General features: G+C 33.2%; 1 protein-coding gene across 4 annotated transcripts in view; it reads right to left on the minus strand.

Annotated features, from left to right (window-relative positions):
- The window catches only part of LOC128240301 (E3 ubiquitin-protein ligase DTX3L-like), an 87,101-nt gene that overhangs the window by 58,215 nt on the left and 16,426 nt on the right, over positions 1 to 12,460 (minus strand). The window contains exon 1 of one of the 4 annotated variants that reach the window (XM_052956894.1): positions 8,947 to 9,081. The exons of the other annotated variants lie outside the window; for them this stretch is intronic. The gene's annotated coding sequence lies outside the window, so the exon portion shown is untranslated. Of the gene's footprint in view, positions 1 to 8,946; positions 9,082 to 12,460 lie in introns of those variants that run through there. 4 annotated transcript variants of the gene reach the window in all.

A 12,460-nucleotide genomic window follows, 5' to 3' on the forward strand; every position in this document is an offset into this window, starting at 1 on the left:
GATTTACTTCCCGTACAATGGTGATTACAGTATCACAAGTGAGGTCAAACGGTCATTTTTATTCAACAATTTGCTTACTGCCTAAACTATAGGCAGCATGTCATGAATTTCGGACACATTATTTTTGTTTACAAATTTATAACCTTGCGAGTACGTGCAATTAAACTTATCACGAGTTTTCACAAATATAGTCAACAGTCATATACATACAACGATGTGCTTAAGTACTGCCAAAACTATAGCAGAATTTCATAAACTTCAGAAATAATATACTTTTTACAAACATGTAAACTTGCAAGCAAGACCAGTTAAAATAATCAAGAGTTTTATACGTATCAGAAAGAATGAACGACAGACAGTTACGCAGGTAGTACAACATTGATCGAACAGCTCCCCGCAATGGGAGGTGACCAGTGCTCATACATTAGCAGAAGTGTTGTCTGCTTCTAGTCTGTCTTGATTTTAATATTAATTTAAAAGAGCTTTTCGTAATATATTCAATGTTTTAAAGTGATATTTAATAGTTATAGCTTAAATTATATATGTTTGTTTTAGTGACACAACGTTGATGAGTATTTAACAAATTTATTGATGCGAAAACACGGTTAACGAGATATCGAAAGAAGAATTCAGTTACAGCAAATAGCAAAGAATAAAAATCGGAAATCGAAAGTAGGCGTATGTTCGGAAAGTCCACATCAAAGAGGTCGCTTTTTATTGTTATTCTTTATTTAACACATTTAACTTTTTCAAAGAACTGAGGGTTAAAAAAAACCTTACGCAAGATGGTTTATAAAACTGAGGCTTCACAATATTCGGGAGTGAGTTATGGATAAACTGAGACTTAGAACCTTCAGCATGCCACTTTCATCAAACTGTAGCATTTAAACGTTATATGTGACTTTTTCATATAAATGAGACTTAGAACATTGCAGAAGAAATTATCGTAGATTTAAGGCATTAGAACAATGTTTTATAAATATAAGACTTTCTTTAGCTTTGCAGGGTAGTTTTATATAACTGAGGTTATAGAACATTATGTAAGGTCATTTTATTGAGGTGATACTTTCGAACGTTACGTAAAAGGTTTTCATCAAATATTTAAATCAATAAAAACATTTTGTAAAACGCATGTTATTGAAGAACTAATTTAACTATGTAAAGCTGCACTCTCACAGATTGAATTTTTGACAACTTCTTTTATTTTTTGTCTTGGAACGAGCCAATTCATCAAAAAAAGTTATATAAGACTGCTGACACAAAATCAGATCGCAGATTTTTTATATTTATGTTCAAAAATTGATGTTTTATGCATTTTTCTTAAAGATGCACTCTTACTCCCAACTAAAATTTAACACAATTAATACAATTGTTCTAATATACCCAAAAGGATAAAAAAATGTCGAAAACAATGTTTTTATAATGGATACCGAGTTTAATTTAAAAGAAATGTGCAGAAAAAACACGGTATGCTACCAAATGAGACTATAGTTCATCATTTTCAGCTATTAAATACACAGTTATAATATTGTTCATAGTAATTCTTTTTCCAGAAATTCATTATTTATTAAGTTGTTGAGGGTTTATCACTCAAAATTAATGTTTGTTTTACATATGTATGAATTGATTTTGAATAAGAGTGTCACTTTAAACAGTTAGTAACGGTTTTAAGCCATAAAACATTTATTTTCGAACGGAAATATGAAAATCTGCGATCTGAGTTTTGGTCAGCAATCTTTTATTTTTGATTTGCTGATATTTACGCAAAAATTATCGCTTTCCAAGACAAAATTTAAAAAAAAAGTTATAAAAATGGTATGTCTGTGAGAGTGCAGCTTTAAGTTTTTCCAGTGAAGTTTGTACATATACAAATATATTGTAGAAATGTACACCTGTTTCACTCTTTTAGAATGATATCTTAAACCATTTTGTACAGGAAGCTGTCATGAATGTCTTAAATCCACAAAACAGTTGTAACGATACACCTTATTGCTAGACCAATTATATTCAAAAATAAAGCTCTATTCAGTTTATTCACTTGTCAGTGACTTTCAATACAAATGTTTGGTCATACCAAATACGGATAGAATATAATTGTAAACCGAACACTTTGAAAGGCTGGGTGGAATGTTCACTTCATTACTATTTTATGTATGTTATTTTATGAACGTAATAAATGGAAATGTGATGGTTTATGGTTATTTAATGCACATGAGTTAACATTCCTTTTGCAATTAACACATTTCATCAATCTTAGTCTTCGAAGTGTTTACTGACCGAGCCTCATTATCAAATTACCCTTTTTATTATTAAAATCTTTAACAGCAAATTAACCAAATGAAATATAAGGCAGATAGGAACATTATTGCCATCACATTGGACATTTGTTTCCAACACTTATACTCTTTATTTAAGTTCGTTTTTGTTTATTTGCATTTATGAAACTTATCAGCATGTTTTTCGTCTGTCCGAGCAATTTGTCTGCATCATGACTTTTTCTTTGAATAGAGACCGTTTGATTCGTTAACATATTCGGTGTTAAAAACGGAACAATGTATTAAAAAATTATTTCACGGCTGTAAAACCGACGGGATATTCGTACTTCCAAGTTTAACAGAATTGTTCCATCTTTGATGTTTGTTCATGTCTGTGTCATAGAAGATTGATTTCTGTCCAGTGCCAAATGTATTTAAATTCACGAAGGAAAAAAAAAATACGATTTATTTGGATTTCGTATTCGCACTGTTGGAGTGCGATGATAAGAATAAGTCTTACTAGTCAAAGAGACAAATATAGCATACATCATTTACACATCATTTTCATTACAATGAAATCGGTATGGCCTAATACAGTTCAAAAACCGACAAAATAAAACTAAAGTAAGTCGGTATAGCCTAAACAGGTTGACGTAACAAAACTTAGATAATATATTAAACAAATCAGATATCTGATAGCTAATCTAACATTGGATATATTTAATAAAGCGTGTATATCAAAGTCAGAATTTTAAAGTAGCATGTGTAAAATAACTCATATTATGTCAAATAGTAACATACTAAGGCCATTCCGCCGTTTCAGCATAATTACATTAACTTGTAATTCAATAGTCTAGAACAAGATTGAGCTTGGCTACTGTACAAATAAGATAAACGCGTTCGGTTATGACTCAGGGATATCCATATCATATGACTTCGATAGAGTGCATGTAACTAGGTTAGAAATAAGCTCAAGGGAGGAAACTAGAGTGTATTTAATTAAATAGATATCTTGAGTAATCTGCCATGTTACCATTATATTATTTTTATATCTATTTTTATTTTTTGTTGTTTAGTTTTGTTATTTGTATGCATGAAATTACCTGAAAACACTAGATTGTACATTTATTTGCGCATGGATAATGTTCAAATAAGATAAATGGGTTAAGTTATGACTCAGGAATATCCATATCATATGATCTCGTGCATGTAACTAGGTTAGAAATAAGCTCAAGGGAGGAAACTAGAGTGTATTTAATTAAATAGATATCTTGAGCAATCTACCATGTTATCATTGTACTATTTTAATTACTGTTCCCACGTTCGATTAATGATCAGAAGTAACGTTTACGTGGGGTTGTAAGTGATTCAATTTTTCCAATGCGGTCGTTTAAACCTCATTTACATAGATATACTGACTGACAATTGATTTATAAGTATCTGATTTACACTTATATTGCTAATATATTCAAATATTATTAGTCATATTGATAGTTGTTTAAATGAAAGCACTTTTCTTGTCATATGCTAAGTTCGTGTATCATTTTTTCACTATTTTTATATCATCATTGTTAATCACATACGGTATTAAATTCCTAAGGTAATTTGCTTATTTTTATTTCATCTATTCACAAAACGTAATAAAGTTTAGAAATCTTATATCGTAATGCATTCATTCATCTGAAAGAACATTTTGGCTGAAACATTGCATTTTTGTTTTCGTTTTTACAATAAAACATGTATATAAAATAAAACTACTTGGTTTAGTATTGTAATGTGGAGTTATTTAACTGTGTTGATAATTTAAATAGGCGTGGGAATGTTCCCTCCATAGATGGTATTTAATGTGGAGATTAAGCTCAGTCTTACGGATATACGTCATAGACTACATCCAAATTCCAACCCTTTATGCTCAGTAACTGAAGCTTTTAGAATAGTTTGTATATTGTTAACAAAATGAGTATCGTCCTGTTTAACATCATAGCTGTAAAAATGAAACCCTAATTTAAACAGCTTAAAACTGAGATCTTGGCAAATAATTATATTTGTCATAAGGACCCCATTGGAAATAAGTTGAATAACTTTAATGGGTTATCCTGTGTTATATATTTGACAAATTGAATTAAATCTTTATTAACGCACGTATGTATCCAATAGCATTCCAATGATGGTGTGCTTTAGTATAGATATCATCACTAATACTTTGTTAATCAGTCTGTGTTATAACTTTATGAGATATTTGGTTTGTTACTATGACATATATATGCACGAATAAATCTATCTATATATCTATTTATCCATCCATCCATCCCTCCCTCCCTCCCTCCCCCTCCCTCCCTCCCAGCCAGCCAGCCAGCCAGCCAGCCAGCCAGCCAGCCAGCCAGCCAGCCAGCCAGCCAGCCAGCCAGCCAGCCAGCCAGCCAGCCAGCCAGCCAGCCAGCCAGCCAGCCAGCCAGCCAGCCAGCCAGCCAGCCAGCCAGCCAGTCAGCCAGCCAGCCAGCCAGCCAGCCAGCCATCTATCTATCTATCTATCTTTGCTAATTAAGTTTTAAATGACCTTGTGATTATTTTTCAATTTAAATGTTAATTTGCCGTTTAACCTGTACATATCTCAAAGAGGTTAAGTTTAAGTTAATGCTTAATATTGTCAGATCTTTGAGTTTATTGATATAATGAATTTTAAATAGAACCAGACACTAAACATACAATGAAATCGGTATGGCCTAATGCAGTTCATTCATCGACATAACAAGACTAAAGTAAGTCGGTATGGTATACAGTTCAATAACCGACATAAAATACTTTACATAAGTCGGTATGACCTGAAACAGTCCCATAACCGACAACAAAGCTAATGTAAGTCGGTATGGCCTAAAACAGTTCAATACCCGTCATACCTTAACCAATGCAAGTCGGTATGGCCTAATATAGTAATATAACCGACATAGCGTACTTAATGTAAGTCGGTTTGGCCTAAAACAGTTAAATTACCGACATAACATATCAAAGATAAGTCGGTATGGCCTAAAACGGTTCAAAAACCGACATAACAAAATTAAGGAGAATCAGTATTGCCTTATACAGATCAAGTAAGACATTCTACTTATCAGCTTCATGCCACGATTATTTTAAATAAAGCGTTTATTAAGTCGGTATCAACTATAAGATGCCATGTGTTACATTACAGTTATTCTATTAAACCTTACAAATATCAATTGATAAAATGTCAACCTGCAGTTTAAGCTTAGTTATATAAATTTGTTATGTAACATATTAAAATATAATTGCGAATGTAAAATGTACAAATAAGGTATATTTACCTGTCTATTCCATATTCCAAATTTGAACTATATTAACAGGTTAAGTTATTACTCAGGTAACATAACCATGAAATTAAGAGAAAGTGTGAATCTAGGTTAAAAATAAGAACAGGGAAGGACACAAGAGTGTATTTAAAAAAAGGATACGTTTAGTTAACTGCCCTATAGTAATTGTTTTATTTCCAACTACTCTTTTCACATTCGAGGTACTGTTGTAAGTGGGAATGTAAGTGATTCATCTTTCTCAAAACGTTTAACTCTATTAGCATAGACATACTGACTGACAGTTTATTTCTGACTTGCGCACTTGTTTGTACAACTTACATCGCTTATAGGTCATTTTACGATATCGAAGGCGGAGTCTGCCTCATTGACTATTGATCAGATTTTCCCCATACATATAATTAATCGGTTTTAACAGGATGCCCATTTGACCAGACGTACGAAATAGGGATTTAATATATTTATACAACTATATTTATTCAAAAATTATGGTACCTTGAGGAGGAAATGTTATCTATTTATTTTGCCTCAATTTCTCAAAACTGATTAAGCTGACCAGAATTAAGTAGCTTATCTAAGTAGCCACAATTCTAACTTAATCTTAATTTAACTAAATCAAAATACGTTTATTGTGTTTTTATAAACTAAATGTCCTTTTATTGTCCAAAAAGTATTTAAATGTATTACTAATTATACCAAACCCACATTAGTGAGCTTAGCTTAATCATGTTAGGCACTAATGATGTTTCGAGAAAATGAGGCCCTTTTTATACGAGTGCTACCATTTGATCGTGTATAAGCATACCAATGATGCCATAAAGATATACATCCCTTCATAATCTGATTGGACGTAACATATACCCATGTACTTTGAACGTTCATCCTTCATTCGTTAAAAAGCACCTGCATTGTTAGTGCTTATATTATTCTTTACATAAATGTGCTTTACTCCGTAAAATGGATTTCAGTCAAGCCTTTTATTTGATATGTTTTTGCTTGTTTTAAAGGTAATTTTGTTAGTCCGTCGATACGCTCGTATAACGATTCATCGACCGTTTGAATTTAAAAAATACCATTTATGTGTTTTTCTAACGTTTTTACAAGAAACAGTTCTCGAAATTCAAGTAACCCAAGTAAACACACATACTGTACATTTTTATTTTCGTGCTTTTGTCAGAGACCCAACTATTATGAAAGAGACCACAACTATTATATAGGATACCCTAACTATTATGAAAGAGACCACAACTATTATGTAAGAGACCCAACTATTATGAAAGAGACATCAACTATTATGTAAGAGAGTCTAACCATTATGTAAGCAATTCCAACTTTCATATAAGATAACACTTGAGAGATCCAAACTAATATGAAAGAGACCACAACTACTATGTAAGAGACCCAACTATTATGAAAGAGACCACAACTACTATGTAAGAGAGTCTTACCATTATTTCAACTATCATATAAGATTACACTTGAGAGAACCCAACTTATATGTTAGAGACCCAAACTTATATGAAAGAAAGCCTAACTATTAAACCAGAAACCTCAACTATTATGTCAGGGACCCAAGCTATTATGTTATTGATCCCAACTTTTATGTCTGAGACTCAAACTATTAGGCTAGAGATCCCAACTTGTTGGCCAGAGACCTCCACTTTGTCAGAGTCCCCAAAAAGGATGTCAGAGTCATCAACTCTTATGTCAGCATCCCACGTTTTGATTTAATAGCTATTATGTCAGAGACACAAACTTGTCTGTAAGATAAATCGAAAAACAATGTCGGAGCACCTAAATATCATGTCAGAGACCCCGACATTTATGTCCCAGACCACATTTATGTTGTAAGACACCCCAAATATCATGTCAGAGTCCCAAAATATCATGCAAGAGATAATATATGTTAAAGACTTCAAGTTTAAGGCCAGATACCCTAACTATCATGTCAGGAACCCAAACTATTTTATCAGAGACTTCAACTATCATGTCAGAGGACCCACCTCAAAGGCCAGGTACCCTAACCTTAAGGCTAGAGACCCCAAACATTAGGAAACAGACCCCATTTATTATGTCAGAGGCAAAACCATTATTCGGATTCCCAACGTATTATGACAGAGACCCTTAATGTTAGTCTAGAGATCCTAAATAATAGGCCAGAAGCCACAACTGTAATGTCGGAGATCAAAACTGTTATGTCAGAGACTCCGATTAATATGTAAGTTACCTCCAGAACGCTTCATATACCCAAACTAGTATGCATGTTAAGTAATAAAAACTTGAGAGACTCCCAAAAGTATGTAGTGTGTAGTATTAAATGTGAGTTACCTCCAAAACCACTTGAGATACCCAAGCTAGTATGTAAGTTACTAACGAAACACATGAGTGAACTGAACTATTAATTCGGATAACCCAATAATTATGCTAGTTACATCAGGAAATATTTGAGAGACCCAAACTAGTATTTATACTACCAACCACGGGTTTAACCCCATTTCGCACATCGCCGCGATTTTATAACCGCGGAAGTTTTTAATATAATTTTCATTATACGCCGCGATTGAAGCATAATGCCCACCGTGTTCATACCTATAATTTCCCCCGCGTTCCATCGCGTCGAGTCACCGCGGTACGCGGCGTTGCGAAATGTTAATTAACGGTTACTTAGATAGCTGTTCAATTTCTGAAGGCAGTTTCATTAAACTTATATAAACTCTTCCCGTTATCTACACATCATTGTTCGAACTCAAAACGTAGTTAATTCTCTGAAAATAATGCTTTGAAACAGTGAAAGTATTCATACGCTAGTGTCATCTTGTTCGAAACAATCTGAAATTTCGAATCCACTCGTTAAGCTAGTGTGAATGTGAATATTCATAGACTGAGTTAATATAATTATGAACATACTTAAACAAACACTCAATATTCTAGCGACACAATTATCAAGTATGCCACGTGCATTTTTTACGAAATCGTAGGAGATATCATCAGCCTAACGATCACTCGCACCACAGCGTTTGCTACCGCGGATTTTCCGAAATGACGCAATCCCTCCCGCGGTGGCAACGTTTTTTTTTTTCACAAACGCGTTGTTGGCAGTGTAAGTTACCTCATATTGTATATACATTTTGAAAGTAATATGTTTTTTTTACATCGGTATTTACTTGTTCGCGTAAGAAACGAGAAGCTTAAGAAGGTTATTTACAAATTATTTCAGGCAAAACGCAAAGTATTTCTCATATTATGATGACAAACATATTTCATTATAAAGTCAAGATATACTGATAAATCTATAGGCAGATCACGCAATCATATAATCACACTAATATATCATACATCATAAAGTCTTAAAAAAACATAAGTTTTACCTGTAATACATGACAATTCTTCCTTTAATTCCTAATACTTGAAACACACAAACAGCAAGTATTGTTAATTTGAATTCTGTTTAAACCATTCAGGACATACAATGTCAAAATCTCAGGTAAAAGACTGCAGCCGGCTGTGAACAATGCTAATGTAATATTATACCATTCTTTTGATTACATGTAAAACAAACTATATCTCAAGATCTTGTCCTTTTGTGCAAACTACAACCAAGCTATTAATGATAAAATATCTGACGGGTTTAATTACATTCTCAATTTAATTTGGTACAATGGACTAAATTAAAATTCGTCCTGCTTATACACTCCAACACTTCAGCTGATTCAATAATATCATTATTTATTATTTATCATACAGTATATACTTACCCAGGTAATTTGTTAAGTTTAAACATTACATATTTTACAACGATTATGAAGAGAGCTATGATTGCTTATACTAAGTCACTCTCGTTTGCACAATGTTGCGCGAGGGTGTGGTCTGGTGTTATTGGGGAAAACGGAGCACCCGGAGAAAACCCACTTGTCCGGCTTGGTGACTACTAGCCAAACTCACATGCGCCCAGTCCGGAAAACCAACCCGGGTCGCCTTGGTGAGAAGCGAGTGCGCTAATCAATGCACTAACTGGACAACCGGTAATTTGTTTGAAAAGGGTCAGTATGACCAATGATAAAAAATCACTATACAATATACAATGCAAAAACATACGAAATCTTGCACTCGATTAAAATGATTGCATATGATAAGAAAACACTTGATCTTAATCATAGAAATAACCTCACCACCGGTTTGCGAATTAAGGAATATGATGCACATAAATTAATCAATCAAGAATGCTAATATGACCAATATCGCTCTCTTGAACGGACAGGTTTAATCATGTGACTTCTAGAGTGCTAACATACAGTCTGAACATGACGTTCACGTTAATGAACGATAACAAGTACTCGCAATTATTATCAGTTTGTGTCAAGAAAATGTGATTATTTCAAATTAAAATCAGAACATGCTATACCGTTGAGTGCTGGGGAGCAGTTATTCTCTTCTCTTTTAGTGGTGGAAGCAAGCATTTTCTTACTTCAAACATTCAATTTCCTTCCAATTACTTTATATAATGACCTTTCAAAATGGTCCGTGGTTTCAACACAGAAAATTAAGATTATTATATAAATTTTCCAATCTTAAATTAGTCTTATGTACTGACATCGGCACGAAACATAGTTATTTATTGTGTGTTTTTTGTCCAGATTAAGGTGTGGGAACGGATCACGCCATTTTATAAACAAAATATGAGTTTAAAAGGTTAACATGAAAGTCATATTACAAAGTTTAAAAGACATAGTGCGTGATTGTTTGGGGGTAAATTTTGTCGCTGTTGATAAGTGATTATTTTACATGACAGGAACCAGTCAGTTTTCCTAAAACAATACGTATAACCGCAGGTCTTTTGGTAACCTTGCTTGTTATTACAAAGATGATTTAGAACGCCTACGGATGAATCTGGCAAGCGGAGAGATAAATGATTTTTAGTTGTCCTGCCAACAACAGAACCTATTCAAACAAGATGTTCATCTAATCTGAGACCTGAACGTAATGACGCATGTTAATCAAAGCAAATGTATGAACATGTTAAACTAGAAAAAAAAATGCGTTAACTTATATTTTAATAAAAATGTATCGTTTTCTCTAAAATTTCGAATTCACTCGTTAAACTTGTGTGATTGTGAATAATCATAGATGGAGTTCATTGAATTATGAAAATACTTTAACAATTTCTCAATATTCTAGCGACACAATTCTTAAGTTTTGAGCATGAGGTTGTTTACCCTCGCATTTGAGTGAAATCCAATTTGTGAGCACGGTTCAATTTATTTGTATAATATTTTATTTGTATAACCGTTACCCGGTTAGAATACCTTCATATCGCGTTATGCCGAATGGATGTATTCCGAAATCGTACGCGATAGCAGCAGATTTACGCTCGCCGCGCTTTTCCGAGATGACGCAATCCCTCCCGCGGTGGCAACGCGTGTTTTTGCAAAAAATGCGTTGTTGGTAGTGTAAGTAACCTCACAATATATATACATTTTGAAAGTAATATATTTTTACCGAAAAACCTCTGCCGTTATCGGTATTTACTTGTTCGCGTGAGAAACGAGAATTTGCATTTTAAGATTATGGGTATTTGTGCTTTAAGTATCTGATTACACCTCACATATCTTTAGCATCTTTAATTCCCATATAAAGCTAGAAAGCATTGATTTAAAGCGTCTGGTATAGTCGTTTGATATTCATTACTCCATAAACTTTATTGTAACATTACATTTTCTATAGAGGATTATTAACAAATTATTTCAGGCAAAACGCAAAGTATTTCTGATATAATGATGACAAACATATTTTATAATATAATCAAGATACAATGATAACTCAGGCAGACCACGCAACCATATGATTACAATAATATGTCATACAGCATAAAGTCTTAAAAAACATAAGTATTACCTGTAATGCATGACAATTATTTCCTATAAGCCCTAATACTTTAAACACATAAATAGCAAGATTTAAAAAGATATCAATATGTTCCAATTTGTGAGCTTGAGTTTTGTTAAAACCATTCACGTCATAAAATGTCAAAATCTCAGGTAAAGGACTGCAGCCGGCTGTGAACAATGCTAATGTTAAAGTATACCATTCTTTTGATTGCATGTAAAACAAAGTATTTATCAAGATCTTGTCCTTTTGTGCAAACTACAACCAAGCTATTAATGATAAAATACCTGACGGGTTTAATTACAATCTCAATTCCATTTGGTACAGTGGATTGAATTAAAAAGCGTCATGCTGACACACTCCAACATTTCAGCTGATCAAATAATGTCATTATTCGAAGTCAGTATATACTAACCCAGGTAATTTGTTTAGTTTAAACATTACATATTTTTCAACGATTATAAAGAAAGCTATGATTGCTTATACTTAGTCACTCTCGTTGGCACAATGTTGCGCGAGAGTGTGGTCTTGTGTTGTGGGGGAAACAGGAAGGATTACTTTTTTTAGGATATATTCTTTGCTGGTTTGAACCATTTTACAGACTTCACCATACCATGTCCAACCAATGTACGAGAGAACAGGCGCGTTAAAACGTATGCACGATATCTTCATTCCGTATGATTAAGCATCACAGAAATGAGGCTTTAATACGTAAAGCATGAAAGTAATTTATGGATAACTCCTAGAACTTATATATGAGAATATTACGCATGAAATTGTAAACAAATAGCTTTTAAACGTCAAACGTGACCGTTTCATAACTTGAGGATTTATAAAGTTACGCAAGACAGTACAATACAACTGATGAGTTGGAAAACCACTTAAGACAATTTCATTGAGGATTAAGAGCGTAACAAATAACATCAAACTATGGAGTTTAGGTTATTTCAGTGTAATTTGAACATTTAAAATTAAATTGCGATACGGTACATCATATTT

The sequence above is a fragment of the Mya arenaria genome, chromosome 7 (genome assembly GCF_026914265.1).
Source record: "Mya arenaria isolate MELC-2E11 chromosome 7, ASM2691426v1".
Taxonomy (NCBI): domain Eukaryota; kingdom Metazoa; phylum Mollusca; class Bivalvia; order Myida; family Myidae; genus Mya; species Mya arenaria.